Here is a 19,060-nt window from a genome sequence, read left to right as displayed (position 1 = left end):
TCAAATGGGAGTTTCATTTTTAATTTTTTGAGGAAACTCCACATTGTTTTCCATAATGGCTACACCAGTCTGTATTCTCACCAGCAGTGTACTAGGTTCCCTTTTCTCTACAACCTCACCAACACTTGTCATTTGTTGATTTGCTGATGATAGCCATTCTAACAGGTGTGAGGTGATATCTCATTGTTGTTTTGATTTGCATCTCTCAGATGATTAGTGACTTTGAGCATTTTCTCATATGTCTCTTGGCCTTCTGTATGTCCACTGTGCAGAAGTGTCTATTTAAGTCCTTTGCCAATTTTATAGTTGGATTGTTTGTTATTTTGTTGTTGAGTTGTATAAGCTCTTTATAAATTTTGGATATTAACCATTTATTGTATGTATCATTGGCAAATATGTTCTCCTATTCAGTGGGTTGTCTTTTCAACTTTTTTAAGAAGCCGTAACTGTATTAAAGATAGAAATAGTACAAATTTCAATCCAAGCTGCAGTAACTCTTTTGAAACACCAAAAAAAGGTCCTCATTTTTAGATGGTTACATTGTTAATTCCATAATAGCATTTACAATATCATGTTGTTCTTCAGGGCTTGAACGACCTTTTCTCTTAACACATTTGCTTGTGACATGACCAATTCCCCCTATGTCCTTAACTTCCATACCTGTTTCATCAACTTCTTCCTCTTCACTCTCTTCTTATACAGTTGGGGTCTGTGTGTTTTCTTGAATGTTTGAGATAGCTTCACCTTGAACTTTGAATTTCTTAGCAGCTACTGTCTGTGCTTGCAGAGATAAATCCTCAATCTTCACTTCCCCCAAAACTATGTAGGTATCTGAAACTGGGCTCTTGTAGACATCTGGTTTTGTGATGACAAAAAGGATATTCTTAGATTTCCTGATAATGGCCATAGTAACCTCTGTAACCTGTCAAAGGCCCAGTTTGGACATAGCCTTCTGTGCCTTCTTTACACTTGACTATGTTTTGTTTTACTGACTGGTTCTTCATCGATATCAGCTGCTGCTGTTAGCTGGGATTGTGTGGTTGCCTATGTGGAATTTTGTTCCTTGAGCTCTGGTATTCAACACTGTCAGATTCTGTTTCATACCCTATCTCAGCCAGGGTTTGTGGCAATTCCTGCTATGTAGTAGGGATGGTTTTTGTGGCTTCACAGGGAGTTTTGTGCAAGGAACACGGAACCAAGATGGCAGCAGCTGCCTTTTTATTTCCTTTGCAGTGAAAAAACATTTTAGTTTGATGTTGTTTCATTTGTTTATTTTTCTTTTGTTTCCCTTGCCCAAGGAGATATATCAGAAAAAAATATCACTACAAGCAATGTCCAAGATTTTACTGCCTGTTTTCTTCTGGGATATTTATAGTTTTGAGTCTAACAAAATATTTAATCCATTTTGTGTTTATTCTTGTGTATAGTGCAAGAAGGTGGTCTAGTTTCATTTTATGGCACGTATCTGTCCAATTTTACCAACCTCATTTAATGAGTAGATTGTCTTTACCCCTATGAAATTCTGCCTCCTTTGTCAAGTATCAAATGTCCATAAAGGTGAGGTTTTATTTCTGGGCTCTCTATTCTGTTCCAATGATTTATATGTCTGTTTTTATGCCAGTGCATTGCTGTTTTGATTATTTTCCTTGTAGTAGTTCAATATCAGGTAATGTGATTTTTCCAACTTTGTTTTTCTTTCTCAAGATCACTGTTTCTACTGTTCTTTTTTTTGTGGTGTAGGTTTGTATAAATTTTTGGACTATTTGTTCTAGTTCTGTGAAATGTGTGACTGGTATCTTCATAGGAATCACATTGAATCTATAAATTGCATTGGGTAGTATGGACATTTAAAAAATCTTTAAATTTTTTTTATTGTTTAAAGTATTACATATAGTAGTACATATATCTCCCTTTTCCCCCATTGACTGTTCCTTAGCCTCCCCTACCCCCTGTCGCATGCCCTCATCCCCCCCCCAGTGTCTTGTGTCAATTGGTTGTGCTTATATGCATGCATACAAGTCCTTCGGTTGATCTCTTTCCCCCACTCCCTAGAATTCCCCAGCTTTCCCGTTGTATTTGACAGTCTGTTTGATGATTTACTGCCTCTGTATTTATCTTTTTGTTCATCAGGTTATAATGTTATTTATTTTCCATAAATGAATGAGATCATGTGGTATTTTTCTTTCATTGCCTGGCTTATTTCACTTAGCATAATGCTCTCCAGATCCATCCATGCTGTTGCAAATGGTAAGAATTCCTTCTTTTTTATAGCAGCGTAGTATTCCATTGTGTAGATGTACCATAGTTTTCTAATCCACTCATCTGCTGATGGGCATTTGGGCTGTTTCCAAATCTTAGCTATGGTGAATTGTGCTGCTATGAACATAGGGGTCCATATATCCTTTCTGATTGGTGTTTCTAGTTTCTTGGGAAATATATCTAGAAGTGGTATTACTGGGTCAAATGAGAGTTCCATTTTTAGTTTTTAGAGGAAACTCCATACTATTCTTTACAGTGGCTGCACCAGTCTGCATTCCCAACAGCAGTAAAGGAGAGTTCCTTTTTCTCCACATCCTCGCCAGCACTTGTCATTTGTTGATTTATTGATGATATCCATTCTGACAGGTGTTAGATAATACCGCATTGTTGTCTTGATTTGCATCTCTTGGATAATTAGTGACTTTGAGCATGTCATCATATGTTTCTTGGCCTTTATTATGTTGAGGCATGATCCCTCTTTTCCCATTTTGCTGAGAGTTTTTATTAAAAATGGGTGTTGGGAAGGGTAGAGCTGCTGTGACTAGGAGCCGAGTCTCACCACCACTCAGACTGGCCTTACACAAAAACCGAGACTCTACAGCCACTCTGGAAAAAGACTTGCTACCACAGCTGCAGACTCACAGATGCAGACACTGATTCCACCCATCCCAGCCTCAGGCTCCTGTGAGTCCCAGAGTGCATTCCCCTCTCAACTACCTGCTGTGGCGGCACAGGTCCCACACATCTCAAATGAGCCATTGACTTTGGTGTATGTGGATCCCGCCGGACCATGGTAGCCACATCTCCAAGGGACCCAACCTGGTCCCTGGCTGTTGAGGTGTGTAACACTCTTGCCAAGCTGCCACCACAGCTCAGGCCCCACACACGTTGGCGCCTGGACCCTTCAGTGACAACAAAAATGGGGAGACAAAAAGCAACCCTCAATGGAAAGAAAAGGAGGAATTGGGGGAGAAAAGGAACTAAATGAAACGAAGGCATAAAATACCTCAGAAAAATAATTCAGAATAATGGTTATATAGTTCATAAACTAGATGGACACGAAAAATCAACAACCTATGTAAGAAACAAGAAGAAATCAAAAGTGATTTAGCTACAATAAAACACATGATGGAAGGTTTTAACAGCAGACTAAGAGAAGTGGAGGAACGAATTAGTGAGCTAGAAGATAGGGCAGAGAAACATGCCCAAACTGAATAGTAATTGGACAAAAAAATAGAAAGCAGGAGGAGAGCCTAAGGGAGCTTTGGGACAACATGAAATGAAGTAACATACATATAATAGGGGAGCTATAAGGACAAGAAGACCAGCAAGGATTGGAGAATCAATTTGAAGAAATAATGACAGAAAACTTCCCTAATATGGGGAAGAAAATGTCACACAAGCACAGAGAATCCCAAACAAGATGAACCCAAAAAGACCCACCCCAAGACACTTTGTAATTACAATGGCAAATGTTAACAACAAAGAGAGAATCTTAAAGTCTGTAAGAGAGAGGCAGAGTTACCTATAAAGGATCTCCCATTATATTGTCAAATAATTTCTCAACAGAAACACGTCAGGACAGAAGGGAACGGAATGAAGTATACAAAGTGATGCAAATCAAAGGACTGAATCCAAGAATATTCTACCCATCAAGACTATCAATCAAAATTGAAGGGAAAATCAGGAGCTTCATAGACAAAAAAAAGCTCAGGAAATGTATCACTACCAAACCAGCAATGCAAGAAATACTAAAAGGAATGCTGTAAAAAGAAGAAACAGAAGGGGAGGAAGGAACACAGGCTTAAAGCACAGAAATGGCTACAAACAAGTACCTATCAATAATAACATAAAACATAAATGGATTAAATGCTACAATAAAAAGACATTGAGTGACTAAATGGATAAGAAAACATGACCTATATATATGCTGTCTACAGGAGACCCACCTCAGAAAAAGGTACTCACACAGACTGAAAGTGAAGGGATGGAAAATATCTATCAGGCAAATGGAAATGAAAAAAAAAAAGCTGGGGTAGCAATGCTTATATCTGACAAAATAGACCTCAAAGTGAAGACCATAACAAGAGACAAGAAAGACCACTTCATAATTCTAAAGGGATTGATACAACAAGAGGATATAACTGTGGTAAATATATATGCACCCAATGCAGGAGCACCCAAATACATAAAAAAACTTCTGGAAGATATCAGGGGAGAGATTGAAAGTAACACAATCATAGTAGGAGACTTTAATACCCCATTAACATCACTGGATAAATTCTCTAGACAAAAAATTAACAAAGAAATATCAATCCTAAATGACTCACTAGATCAGATGGACTTAATCAACATCTTTAGAACATTTCACCCCAAAACTACAGAATATACATTCTCAAGCACACATGGGGCATTTTCAAAGATAGATCACATATTGTAACACAGGCAAAGTCTCTCCAAATTAAAGCAGACTGAAATCATATCAAGCATCTTCTCAGATCAAAATGGCATAAAATTAGAAATCAATTACAGGAAAAACAATCATGAAAATTCAAACACTTGGAAGCTGAATAGCACAATATTAAACAATGGGTTACCAAAGAGATCAAAGAAGAAATAAATAACATCCTGGAAACAAATGACAATGAAAACACAACAATCAAAAATCTTTGGGACACAGTTGAAAGCAATCCTGAGAGGAAAATGTATAGCTTTACAGGCCTACCTAAAAAAACAACAAGAAAAACTGGTAATAAACCATATAACTCTGCAACTTCAAGGATTAGAAAGAGAACAATAAGAAAAGCCCAAGTGAGCAGAAGGAAGGAAATAATAAAGATCAGAGTGGAAATAAATGAAATAGAGACCAAAAAACAAACAAATAATACAAAAAAATCAATGAAACCAAGAGCTGGTTCTTTGAAAGGATAAACAAGATTGATGAACCTTTAGCCAGGCTCACCAAGAAGCAAAGAAAGATGACCCAAATAAACAAAATCAGAAATGAAAAAGGTGAAATAAAAACAGACCCCACAGAAATATGAAGAATCGTAAAAAAATACTATGAGTGACTGTCCTCCAACAAACTGTTCAACCTAGAAGAAACTGACATATTCCTAGAAAAATGTGACCTTCCAAAATTAAACCAGGAGGAATAAAAAATCTGAATAGGCTGATAACTATGGAGGAAATTGAAGCTGTAATAAAAAAATCTTCCAACAAACAAAAGCCCTGGACCAGATGGCTTTACAGAGGAGTTTTATCAAACATTCAAAGGAGAAATACAACCTATCTTCTTCAGACTATCCCAAAAAATTCAAGAGGAAGGAACACTACCAAGCTCTTTCTACAAATCCTGTATTACCCTAATCCCAAAACTAGATAAAGACAATACAAAGAAAGAGAATTACAGGCCAATATCCCTCATGAACATAGATGACAAAATTATCAACAAAATTCTAGCAAATCAAATCCAGCATTACATTATAAAGATCATACACCATGACCAAGTGGGATTTATTCCAGGGATGCAAGGATGGTACAATACCCACAAATCAATAAATGTGATAAATACATAAACAAACTGAGAGATAAAAACCATATAATCATATCAATTGACACAGAAAAAGCATTTGACAAAATCCAACACCCTTTCTTGATAAAAACTCTCAGCAAGGTGGGAATAGAAGGATAACATAACAAAAGCCATATATGACAAACCAACAGCCAACATTATACTCAATGGGCAAAAAGTAAAACCATTTCCCGTAAGAACTGGAGCAAGACAGGGATGCCCACTCTCACTACTCCTGTTCAACATAGTATTGAAAGTACTAGCCATTGTGATCAGACAAGAAGAAGAAATAAAAGTCATACAAATTGGAAAAGAAGTAAAACTGTCCTTATTTGCAGATGATCTGATATTGTACATATTAAACCCCAAAGACTCCATAAAAAAACTACTGAAATTAATAAATGAATTTGGCAATGGCGCATTACATAAAATTAACACCCAGAAGTCTGTGACTTTTCTGTACACCAATAATGAACTCACAGAAAGAGAAATTTAAAAAGCAATCCAATTCAGCACTACAACAAAAAAATTAAGATACCTGGGAATTAACTTAACCAAGGAGACAAAGAACCTGTACTTAGAAAATTTCAGGACACTAAAAAAAGAGATACAGGAAGAAATGAACAATTGGAAGAATATACCATGTTCATAGATCGGTAGAATCAACATCATTAAAATGTCCATACGAACCAAAGCAATCTATAAATTCAATGCAATCCCCATTAAAATACCAATGGCATACTTTGAAGAACTAGAAAAAATTCTCCAAAAATTCACCTGGAATAAGAAAAAAGACCCTGAATAGCTGCAGCAATCTTAGAAAGAAGAAAAATGTTAGAGGGATCACAATACCAGATATCAAGCTATACTACAAAGCTACTGTTCTCAAAACGGCCTGGTACTGGCACAAGAACAGACATATAAACCAGTGGAACTGAACAGAGAACCCAGAAATCAACAAAAGCCAGTATGCTCAATTAATATTTGACAAAGGAGTCAAGAGTATAAAATGGAGACAAGACAGTCTCTTCAATAAATGGGATTGGTAAAACTGGACAGATACTTGCAAAAAAATGAAACTAGACCACCAACGTACACCACACAAAAAAACAAACTCAAAATTGATAAAGGACGTAAACATAAGTTGGGAAACCATAAAAACCTTAGAAGAAGCCATAAGTACCCAAATAGCAGACATTTGTTATAGCAATATCTTTACTGATTCAGCTCCTAGAGCAATGGAAACTAAAGACAAAATAAACAAATGGGACTACATCAAAATAAAAAGCTTCTGCACAGCAAAAGAAACCATCAACAAAACAACAAGAAAGCCCACTGCATGGGAGAACATATTTGCCAATGTTATCTCCAATAAGGGTTTAATCTGTAAAATTTATAGGGAACTCATACAACTTAACAAAAGGAAGATAAAAAATCCAATCAAAAAATCGGCAAAGGACCTAAATAGACACTTTTCAAAAGGGGACATTCCGAAAGCAAAGAGACATTTGAAAACATGCTCAAAGTCACTAATTTTCTGAGAGATGCTAATCAAAACAACAATGAGGTACCATCTTACACCTGTCAGAATGGCTATCATCAACAAACCAACAAACAACAAATGCTGGAGAGGATGCGGAGAATAAGGAACCCTCTTGCTTTGCTTGTGGGAATGCAGACTGGTGCAGTCACTGTGAAAAACAGTATGGTGTTTCCTCAAAAAATTAAAAATGGAACTGCCATTTGACCCAGTAATACCAATTCTAGGAATATATCCCAAGAAAACAGAAACAACAATAAGAAAGGATATATGCACCCTTAAGTTCATAGCAGCACAATTTACAATAGCTAAGATTTGGAAACAGCCTAAATGTCCATCAGCAGATGAATGGATTAGAAAACTGTGGTACATCTACACAATGGAATACTAAGCTGCTGTAAGAAAGAATTCTTACCATTTGCAACAGCATGGATGAAACTGGAGAGCATTATGCTAAGTGAAATAAGCCAGTCAATGAAAGATAAATACCACATGATCTAACTCATTTATGGAATATAAAGAACATTATAAACTGTTGAACAAAATAGAGGTAAAGAAGCATCGAACAGACTGTCAAATTATAGGGGGAAGGTATGGGAGGTTTGAGCGGGGGTGGGGCAGTGTTAAAAGATCAGCGGAAGGACTTGTATGCATGCATATAAGCACAACCAATAGACACAAGACACTGGGAGGTGAGGGCAAGTACCGGGGGGTAGGGGAAGCCGGTGGGTGGTCAATGGGGAAAAATAGGAGAGATGTACACTACTATTTGTAATAACTTAAACAATAAATTAAAACAAACAAATAAAAAAGCAAAAAACCAAACCAAAAAAAAGGATTGAAATAATATCAAGCATCTTCTCAGACTACAATGCCATTATATTAGAAATGAACTACAATAAAAACAATCAGAAAAAGTTAAACACTTGGAGGCTGAATAGCATGATATTAAACAATGATTGGGTTATCAAAGAAGAAATTTAAAACATTCTGGAAATGACTGAAAATGAAAACACAGCAATCCAAAACCTACGGGACACAGTGAAAACAGTCCTGAGAGGAAAGTGCATAGCATAACAGGTCTACCTCAGAAAAGAAGAAAACAACTTCAAGAATTAGAAAGAGAGCACCAAGAAAATCTGAGAGTGAGCAGAAGGAAGGAGATAATAAAGGTCAGAGTAGAAATAAATGACATAGAGACCAAAAAACAAAACAAACAAACAAACAAAAAAACCCAACAATACAAAAGATCAATGAAACCAAGAGTTGGTTCTTTGAAAGGATAAACAAGAGTGATGAATCTGTAGCCAGGCTCACCAAGAAGCAAAGAGAGAGGACTCAAGAAAAAAAATCAGAAATGAAAGAGACAAAATAACAACAGAACCCACAGAAATACAAAGGATTGTAAAACTATATATATATATATATATATATATATATATATATATATATATATATATATACTATGGACAACTCTATTCCATCAAACTAAACAATCTAGAGGAAATGGACATATTCTTAGAAAAATATGACCTTCCAAAACTCAACCAAGAAGAATAAAAAATCTCAACAGGTCAAAAGCTAAGGAGGAAATTTAAGTAGTCATCCAAAATACTTCAGCAAACAAAGCCTGGGGCCAGATGGCTTCACAGGGGAGTTTTACCAAATATTCAAAGAAGAACTAAAACCTATCCTCCTCAGAGTATTTCAAAAAATTCAAGAGGAAGGCATAATTCCAAGCTCTTTCTATGAAGACAGCATTACCCTAATCCCAAAACCAGATAAAGACACTACAAAGAAAGAGAATTACAGGGCAATATCCCTGATGAACATAGATGCTAAAATCCTCAATAAAATTCTAGCAATTCGGATCCAGCATTACATTAGAAAGATCATACACCATAACCAAGTGGGATTTAATCCATGGATGCAAGGCTGGTGCAATATCTGCAAATCAATCAATGTGACACATCACATAAACAAATTGAGAAACAAAACCACCTAATCATATCAATTGACGATAAAAAGGCATTTGACAAAATCCAAAACCCTTTCCTGATAAACATTCTCAATAAAGTGGAAATAGAAGGATCATACCTCAACAGAATAAAAGCCTTATATGACAAACCTACAGCCAACATCATAATCAATGGAAAAAAACTAAAACCATTTCCACTAAGAACAGGAACCAGACAGGGATGCCCACTTTCACCACTCCTGTTTGACATTGTACTAGAAGTGCTAGCCATAGCAATCAGGCAAGAAGAAATAAAAGGCATCCAAATTGGAAAAGAAGTAAAATTGTCATTATTTTCTGATGACATGATCTTGTACATAGAAAACCCTAAAGATTCCATGAAAAAACTGCTAGAATTAATAAATGAATTCAGCAATGTAGCAGGATATAAAATTAACACCCATAAATCTATGCATTTTTTATACACCCATAGTGAACTCACAGAAAGAGAAACTAAAAAAAAAAATTCCATTTACCATTGCAACAAAAACTAAGATACCTAGGAATAAATTTAACCAAGGAGGTAAAGGACCTGTACTCAGAAAATTACAGGTCACTGAAAAAAGAGATAGAGGAAGACATAAAGAAATGTACGAATATACCGTGTTCAAGGATTGGTAGAATCAACATCATTAAAATGTCCATACTACCCAAAACAATCTATAGATTCAATGCAATCCTCATTAAAATGCCAATGGTATACTTCAAAGACGTAAAACAAACTCTCCAAAAATTCATCTGGAATAAAAAAAAGTCCCAAATAGCTGCAGCAATTTTGAGAAAGAAGAACAAAGTTGGAGGGATCACAATACGAGATATCAAACAATACTATGAAGCCACTGTTCTCAACACTGCTTGGTACTGGCACAAGAACAGGCATATAGACCAATGGAACAGAACAGAGAACCTAGATAACAACCCAAGACATTATGCTCAATTAATATTTGACAAAGGAGTCAAGAGAATACAATGGAGTCAAGTCTCTTCAATAAATCTTGTTGGGAAAATTGGAGATACATGCAAAAAAAAAATTGAAACTAGACAACCAACTTACACCATACACAAAATAAACTCAAAATGGATAAAGGTCTTAAACATTAGATGGGAAACCATAAAAATACTAGAGGAATCCATAGGCAGCAAAATCTCAGATATATGCCGAAGCAATTTCTTCACTGATATAGTTCCTAGAGCAATGGAAACTAAGGCGAAAATAAACACATGGGACTACATCAAAATAAAAAGCTTCTGCACAGCAAAAGAAACCATCAACAAAACAACAAGAAAGCCCACTGCATGGGAGAACGTATTTGCCAATGTTATCTCCAATAAGGGTTTAATCTGTAAAATTTATAGGGAACTCATACAACTTAACAAAAGGAAGATAAATAATCCAATCAAAAAATGGGCAAAGGACCTAAATAGACACTTTTTAAAAGAGGACATACAGAAAGCCGAGAGACATATGAAAATATGCTCAAAGGTACTAATCATTTGAGAGATGCAAATCAAAACAACAATGAGGTATCATCTCACAACTGTCAGAATGTCTATCATTAACAAATCAATAAACTACAAGTGATGGAGAGGATGTGGAGAAAAAGTAACCCTCTTGCATTGCTGGTGGGAATGCAGACTGGTGCAGCCACTGTGGATAACAATATGGCGTTTCCTCAAAAATTAAAAATGGAACTTCCATTTGACCCAGTAATCCCACTTCTAGGAATCTATCCCAAGAAAACAGAAACACCAATCAGAAAGGATATATGCACCCATATGTTCATAGCAGCACAATTTACAATAGCTAAGATTTAGAAACAGCCTAAGTGTCCATCAGCAGATGAGTGGATTAGAAAACTGTGGTACATCTACACAATGGAATACTATGCTGCTGTAAAAAATGAAGGCATTCTTACCATTTGCAAGATCTTGGATGAAACTGGAGAGCATTATGCTAAGCAAAATAAGCCAGTCAGTGAAAGATAAATATCACATGATCTTCCTCATTTGTGGAATATAATTAACAACACAAACTGATGAACAAAAATCGAATCAGAGTCATAGAAGCATTGAACAGACTGTCCAACCTATGAGTGGTGGTAGGGTGTGAGGTGTTTAGATATCACCCAAAGGACATGTGTGCATGCATATGAGTATAACCAATGGACACAGACACAGGGGTGAGGGCATGTGCCAGGGGTTGGTTGGGCAGAGGTCATTGGGGGAAACAGGAGACTTATGTAATATTTTAAACAATAAAGAATTTAAATTAAAAAATACGTGTTGGGTTTTGTCAAATGCTTTTCCTGTTTCCATTGATATGACCATGTGTGTTTTGTTTTTCCATTTATTTATGTGATGTATAACATTTATTGATTTGTAAATATAGTACCAGCTTTGTATCCCTGGAATAAATCCCACTTGGTCATGGTGTATGATCTTTTTAATATATTGCTGGAACCAATTTGCTAATATTTTGTTGAGGATTTTAACATCTATGTTCATTGGCCTACAATTTTCTTTCTTTTTAGTGTCTTTATCTGGTTTTGAAATTAAGATGATGTTGGCCTCATAAAATAAGCTTGGGAGTCTTCACTCTGCTTGAATTTTTTAGAATAGTTTGAGAAAGATCGGTGCTAGCTCTTCTTTGAAAGTTTGGTATAATTTCCATGTTAAGCCATCCAGTCCAGGACTTTGTTGAAAGTATGTTCATTACTGCTTTAATTTCATTGATTGTAATGTGTCTATTTAGATTTTATCATTATTCCTGATTTAGTTTTAAAAGATAGTCTGTTTCTAAAAATTCATCCATTTCATCCAGATTGTCCAATTTGTTTACATAATATTCATAATATTTTCTTATAATTCTTTGAATTTCTTTGGTGTCAGTTGTTACTTCTTTTTTATTTCTGATTTTATTTATTTGGCATCTATCTTTTCCTTTCCTTTCCTTTCCTTTCCTTTCCTTTCCTTTCCTTTCCTTTCCTTTCCTTTCCTTTCCTTTCCTTTCCTTTCCTTTCCTTTCCTTTCCTTTCCTTTCCTTTCCTTTCCTTCCCTTCCCTTCCCTTCCCTTCCCTTCCCTTCCCTTCCCTTCCCTTCCCTTTCCTTTCCTTTCCTTTCCTTTCCTTTCCTTTCCTTTCCTTTCCTTCCCTTCCCTTCCCTTTCCTTTCCTTTCCTTTCCTTTTTTTTTTAACTTCTTGATGAATGTGGTTAATGGTTTGCCAGTCTTGTTTATCTTTTCAAAGAACCAGCTATTGGAGTCATTTATATTTTATACTGTTTTTTTATATACTCTATTTTGTTTATTTCTGCTCCTATCTTTATCATTTCCCTTCTTCTACTCTGTGCTTTCTTTGTTGTTCTATTTCTAGTTCACTTAAGTGTAAAATTAGACTGTTTATCTGACATTTTTCTTGTTTCTTGAGGTAGTCCTGTAATGCTTTTATTTTCTCTCTTAGGACTGCTTTTTCTGTGTCCCATAGATTTTGGATGTTGCATTTTCATTTTCATTTGTTTTTAGGTATCTTTTGAGTTCTTCCTTGATCTCATTTTTAACCATTCGTTGTAACATATTAGTTAGCCTCGATATCTTTGTGTGTTTTTCAGGGTGTTTTTTTTTTAAACCCTGTGATTGATTTATAGTTTCATATCATTATGATCAGAGAAGATGCTTGATATGATTTCAATATTCTTAAATTTATTGAGACTTGTTTTGTGTCCTAACATGTGGTCTATCCTAGAAAATTTTTCATGTGTACTTGAAAAGATTGCATATTCTTCTGCTTTGGGTTGAATACTCTGAAGATGTTAAATTCATTTGATCTAGTGTGCCAAGTAATGCCCTTCTTTGTTGATTTTCTATCTGGAAGACCTATCCAATGATGTTAATGAGGTGTTAAAATTCCTACTATGACTGTATTACTGTTGACCTCTCCCTTTATGTCCATCAAGATTTGCTTTATATATTTAGGTGCTCCTATGTTGGGTTCCTAAAAGTTTACAAGGTTTATATCCTCTTGTTGAATTTCTCCCTTTATCATTATGTAGTGTACTTCTTTGTCTCTTATTATAGGCTTTGTTTTAAAGTTTATTTTGTCATAATAAAGTGTTGCTACACCAGCTTTTCTTTCTATTTCAATTTGCATGAAATATCTTTGTCAACCCCTTTACTTTTTGTTTGTGTATATCTTTTGTTCTGAGGTGGTTCTCTTGTAGACAGCATATGTATACGGGTCTTGTTTTCTCTTCCATTGAACTACCCTATATCTTTTTATTGGAGCATTTAAGACATTTACATTTAAAGTGATTATTGATAGGTGCACATTTATTGCCATTTTATTCTTTTAACTATGTTCCTCTGTTGTTTTTCCTCCTCCTTCTCTTCCTCCTCCTCCTTCTCTTCCTCCTCCTCCTTCTCTTCCTCCTCCTCCTCCTCCACTTCATCCTCCTCTTCCTCCTTCTGGAAGGCTGTTTATTATTTCTCATAATACTGGTTTGGTGGTAACAGACTCCTCTAGTCCCCTATGAAGCTCTTTATTTCTCCTTAAATTTTAAATGATAGCTTTGCTGGGTAAAGTTGTCTTGGTTGTAGGTCCTTGATTTTCAACATTTTGAATATTTCATGCCAATCCATTCTGGCCTGAAGTGTTTCTATTGAGAAATCAGCTGACAGTTTTATGGGAGCTCCCTTATATATAACTAACTGTCTTTCTCTTGTATCTTTTATGATTTTCTCTTTGTCTTTAACCTTTGCATTTAAATTGTGGTATGACTTAGTGTAGACCTTTTCAGGTTTATCTTGTTTGGGACTCTATGTGCTTCTTGGACTTGTGTGTCTTATTTATTCACCAGATTAGGGAAGTTTTCTGTCATTATTTCTTCAAATAGGTTCTGATTACTTACTCTCTCTCTTTTCCTTTTGGTATCCCTATGATGCAAATGTTGGTATGCTTCATGTTGTCCCAAAGGTCCCTTAAACTATCCTCATTTTTAAAATTCTTTTTTCTTTTTATGGCTCTGGTTGGGTGTTTTCTGCAACCTTGTTTTCCAAATCACGGATTTGATCCTTTGTTTCATCAACCTTACTATTTATTCCTTCTAGTGCATTCTTCATTTCAGATATTTTATTCTTCATTTCTGACTCCTTTTTATGGATTATCTGTCCTTTTTTATGCTGTTGTATTCCTTATTAAGTTCCATTGTAGTTCTCACTAAGTTCCTTTAGCATTTTTTAAACCATTTTTTGAACTCTATATTTTATAAATTTCTTGCCTCATTTCATTTAGCTCTTTTTCTGGAGAGTTATCTTGTTTATTCACTTGGTGCATATTTCTCTGTCTCCCCTTTTTGGCTGCCTCTTTGTGTTTATTTTTATGTACTAGGTAGATCTTCTATGAGTCCCAGTCTCAGGAGGGTGGCCTTACATACATAGTAAGTGTCCTGTGGGTTCCAATGGAACAGTATCCTTGATCACCTGTGCTGGATGCTCCACAAATATCCCTTTTGTGAGCTATGTGGGTCTTCCTATTGTAATTGATTTTTTATTGCTACTGGTCCACTTGTGTGTGGCCTCAGGTGCTGACTGTGAAGGCCAACCCTGACCACAGTGTATGACCTGTTGTATAGGTGCTGACCATATGAAGCATAATTTGCTCAGCCATGTCTGGTGCCTGCCAAGATCTCCCTTTGTATATGCCACTTTGTGAAGTGAATTGTATCCTGCTCTGATGTTGTATGAAGTTGATTGCTAGGTGTGTTGGTTTTGGGGTGTCTTGGGAGGGACTCTGTTGCAGGCTAATGTCAGGTGCTGCCTGGGACTGGCCCTGGGCAACTGTTTAGAGCTACAGAGCAATCCATAGTTTGTGGCTGCCTCTGCTGGGCCTGGAAAGTATGCATGGAGAGAACCAAGCTGTGTACCAAGGATGGCTCTTACCAGCACCAGGCCAGGGGTAGGTCAGCAAAAGTCCCAAGGCACCCCAAATTCTGCCTGCCTTCTGGCTACCTGCTAGACTTAGTCACTGAAAGAGCCTATATCAGTGTTCGAGTTGCATGAGGTAGATTCTCAGTGAATCACTGGGTAGGGGCATGTAGTGTTCACTGGATTGATACAGGTTTAAAGTTGGTGCCAGTGCTCGGTCTGAGGCCAGTCAGCAAATGCCCCACAGCACCTCAAGTCTAGATGCCACTTGCTGGATCCTTGCACACCTTTGTGTTGGGGTGGGTGTCTCAAGAAGTTGTCAGGATGTGGTCAGCAGACTTTATCAGGCCCAAACTGACCTAATTTTAGTTGTGTTAAGAGAGGGTTCTGCACTAATTGGGTATGCGAGGAAAAAATGGTCCCTGTTCTAGAGCCACACAATTCAGTCTGTTATAGATTCTACCAGGAGGTGGATCTCAGCAGGGTAGGTCCACTGGGAGTTTGGAGGATAGGGCTAGTGGATTTCCTGTGAATGGGGATGTGCCTGTCAGACTTGGGGGAAGATGGGGGCAGTGGCCTCTGCCTCAGAGCCACACAATTCAGTCTGTCCCAGACTCTGCCCAGACCTCAAGTTCATGGGAAAGTGGGAGGAATAGGCCCTGCCTCAAAGAAACACAACTCAGTCACTGACACCCCCTAAATCTGCCTAGATACTTCTGCCCACACAGCTGACTCCTCAGCAGTACAAGCTCTGCAGGGTGGGGTGACAGAGAGTCCAGAGGGTAGGGCTGTTGCCTTCCCCTAGGCTGTTGCTGTATGGATGGGGATGTTCCACCCAAAAAAGATTGAAACTTTGGTGTGAGTGTGATTCAGCATAGGGATCCTGCTGGCTGTCCCTTCAGTTCTCTCCCCAGAGCCACACACCCTAGTCTCTCCTTATGTGACTCTAGCCTGGTCTGCCCTCCTTCTCCCAGTACCTAAGGTGAATTGCTGAGAACCAGATTTTGTGCATTGGCTCTTTAATTGTGCACCTGTGTCTCTAGCAGTCTCCTATATCTTTCTCGTGGACAGAATCCATGCTGATTTTTGCAGCCAGATGTTATGTGGGCACCTTTTCCCAGCTCTAGTGCTCTGAACTGTGGAGCCTGGCTTGGGGTTGAGGGCCATGCTTCTCAAAGGGAACCTTTGCAGGAGAGATATCTCTCTAGAATCTCAACCACTGCCCATGACAGTGGGGCCAACCCTTTTTGCTTCTCCAACTTTCCTTCCAGTTTTGATGTAGCTTCTTTTGTAAATCCTTCATTATAAGACTTCTCTTCAGTTAGTCTTCAGTTGGTTATTCAGGTTGATTGCTCTATATTTTAGTTGTAATTCCAGTTTGGTCCTGGGAGGAGGTGAGTGTAACTTTTAAAATTGGAAAAAATCAAATTTGTCTTTTCTCTTTCATTGTTTATGCTATTGGTGTCATAAATAAGGAAATGTTGCCATATCCAAGGTCATGAATATTTACTCTTATAATTTTTCTAAGACTTTTATAGTTTTGGCTCTTATATTTATATCTGATTTATTTTTAAATTTTGTAAGTGATAAAAAGGAAGGGAAAACCATTTGTACCAGCATGGTATGCAGTACACTAACAACATGATAGTAAAGGGTGACATTCAGTGTCCAAATTAATGTTTCTTGGAAGATAAAGCAATCAGGGAGACCAACAAGATTAACTTAATGGTATGAAAGAGTTAATATACTTGTACCTAGGCAATCAATAGCTATTCAGGCATAGATTCCATGACTGTAGAAGTTTACCTGTGATGCAGGCAGATGCAGATGGTCTGTTCAGTTTTTGGTGAGATATGCAAATTTCTTATGCTGTTTTTAAGTGGAAAATCATAATTCAGTTGGGGAAGAAACAGTGAAACTCTTGGCTTCTTTTTGTGAAGAGGACTTAAGATATCTCTAGACAGGATATAGGCTTCAAAACCTATATGCTTCCCTGCTAAAAAGGAGGCATCCATTTTTTTTTGCATCCCTTCCTTCAAAGACAGTGAATATATTTGAAAATGAAAAGACATTTGGAAAGAGTAGGAGATAATAAGCATACAATGGTGTGACTCAGTGGTTGAGCATCAATCTATGAACCAGGTGGTCACAGTTCCATTTCCGGTCTGGGCACATGCCCTGGTTGTGGGCTCAATCCCCAGTGTAGAGCGTGCAGGAGGCAGCCTATCAATGGATCTCTTTCATCATTGATGTTTCTATCTCTCTCTCTCTCTTTCTCCCTTCCTCTCTGAAATCAATAAAAATATATTTTAAAAAACATACAATGTTTACATTATTTTCCCCCTGATAATTCTCCTAATTTTCCTCCTTTCCTCATTTCATGGAGACTTTTTTTCTAAAAGTCAAGAAAACCGTTTTCGGAGGAAAAAAAATGGCGACGGAATAGAGTCCTGTTTGGAGTCTGGTCCTGGGGCGGAGAGTAGGAGCAACAGAGGTTCGCAAGGGGATTGTATATTGGCAGGCCAAGGGACAGCTAAACTACAGGAGAAGGCGGGGGAGTGCTGGCCAGGGCTCCCCTGACCGTTTAGCACCCACAGGGGCTGGGTCTTCTCCCAGAGCTGCGGGCTCACCGGGCGCCTCGCCATCTTGCAAGGAAAGGAGGAATTTATTGGAAACCTGACTTTCCGCGACAACTGCAAACACTGAACAGCTGCGAGCACCAGAACACCGGTCCCCTATCTGCGCAAACATTCGGATTCAAAGGAACTCTTCACTGCACCACGGAAAGGTCAGATTTCGCCTGAAATAAGGTGTGGTTTCTAATCCCCGTGGTGGGAAGGAAGCGCGCGAGCCGCAAGACCAGCAGGAACTGGGAGGTCTGTGCCTAGAAAAATCGGCGGCAGTTGGAACTGCCGTGATCCGTGAATGTGGAAGGGGGTCCTCTGAGCTGCTAACAGAAGTGACCTCTTAAAAGCAACTCATTTTAATCTGACGAGGAGGATCAGACTAAGAATTTTCAAAGGAGTGCAGGATACTTAGTCTGGCGCACAGACCCACTGTCCGCACACTTGGGCTCTTTCCGGCTCTGATTACTAAGCCCAATACATAGGAAAACCCAGGTGGAAAAACCCTGAAAGACTGCAGGGGGAAGTTGTTTTTTCGGAACCTGGAAACAGAGCTGGGTGTGACCATCGGAGAGGCAGCTCTGAGGCGCACACCTCCACAAACCAGGAGTGAGTGCCATAGAGGGGAAAAAAAAAAAAAAAAGCTAGAGAGGCCCGGAAGTCAATTCAGAAACACTGCCACCCAGGGGCTGAAACGCTAATTGTCTCTGGTGTAATCAAAAATAAATATGAGAAATTAAGACACGGCCAGCTCAAAAAGCAGGACTGGCTTACAACACTGAGAAGCAGTGGAACGAAGCTGAACTGAAATACCGCCCAGACTGGGAAACAGGCATACCAAACAGAATATTAGAGGAAGTGAATGACAGCCACTACTGCACATTTTAGTCTTCCTATTTTTTAATTTTAATTCCTTTTTCAATTTTTTAAAAAATTTTTTTATTCTAATTTTTTTATTTTCATTTTTTGCATCTTTTACTTAAGAAACTAAATTTTTTTCTTTTTCCTCACTCGATTTTCACCTTTTTAATTATTACATTTTTATTTTCAATCAGCATTATTATTACTATTATTTTACTTTTTTTTAATGTCATTTGATTTTCCCTTTCTTGTATTTTGGGATTAGTGT

General features: G+C 37.5%; 1 pseudogene across 1 annotated transcript in view; it reads right to left on the bottom strand.

Annotated features, from left to right (window-relative positions):
* Positions 1-535: 535 nt before the first annotated feature.
* The window catches only part of LOC307095351 (nascent polypeptide-associated complex subunit alpha-like), a 34,058-nt pseudogene continuing 15,533 nt past the window's right edge, over positions 536-19,060 (bottom strand). Inside the window, exon 2 of the transcript in view lies at positions 536-1,225. The product of the transcript in view is annotated as a nascent polypeptide-associated complex subunit alpha-like (transcript). The remainder of the gene's footprint in view (positions 1,226-19,060) is intronic.

The sequence above is a fragment of the Cnephaeus nilssonii genome (genome assembly GCF_951640355.1).
Source record: "Cnephaeus nilssonii genome assembly, chromosome: X".
NCBI classification, from domain to species: Eukaryota; Metazoa; Chordata; class Mammalia; order Chiroptera; family Vespertilionidae; genus Cnephaeus; species Cnephaeus nilssonii.
The sequence above is the reverse complement of the archived record's forward strand: the minus strand, read 5'-3'. Positions and strand labels throughout refer to the sequence as shown.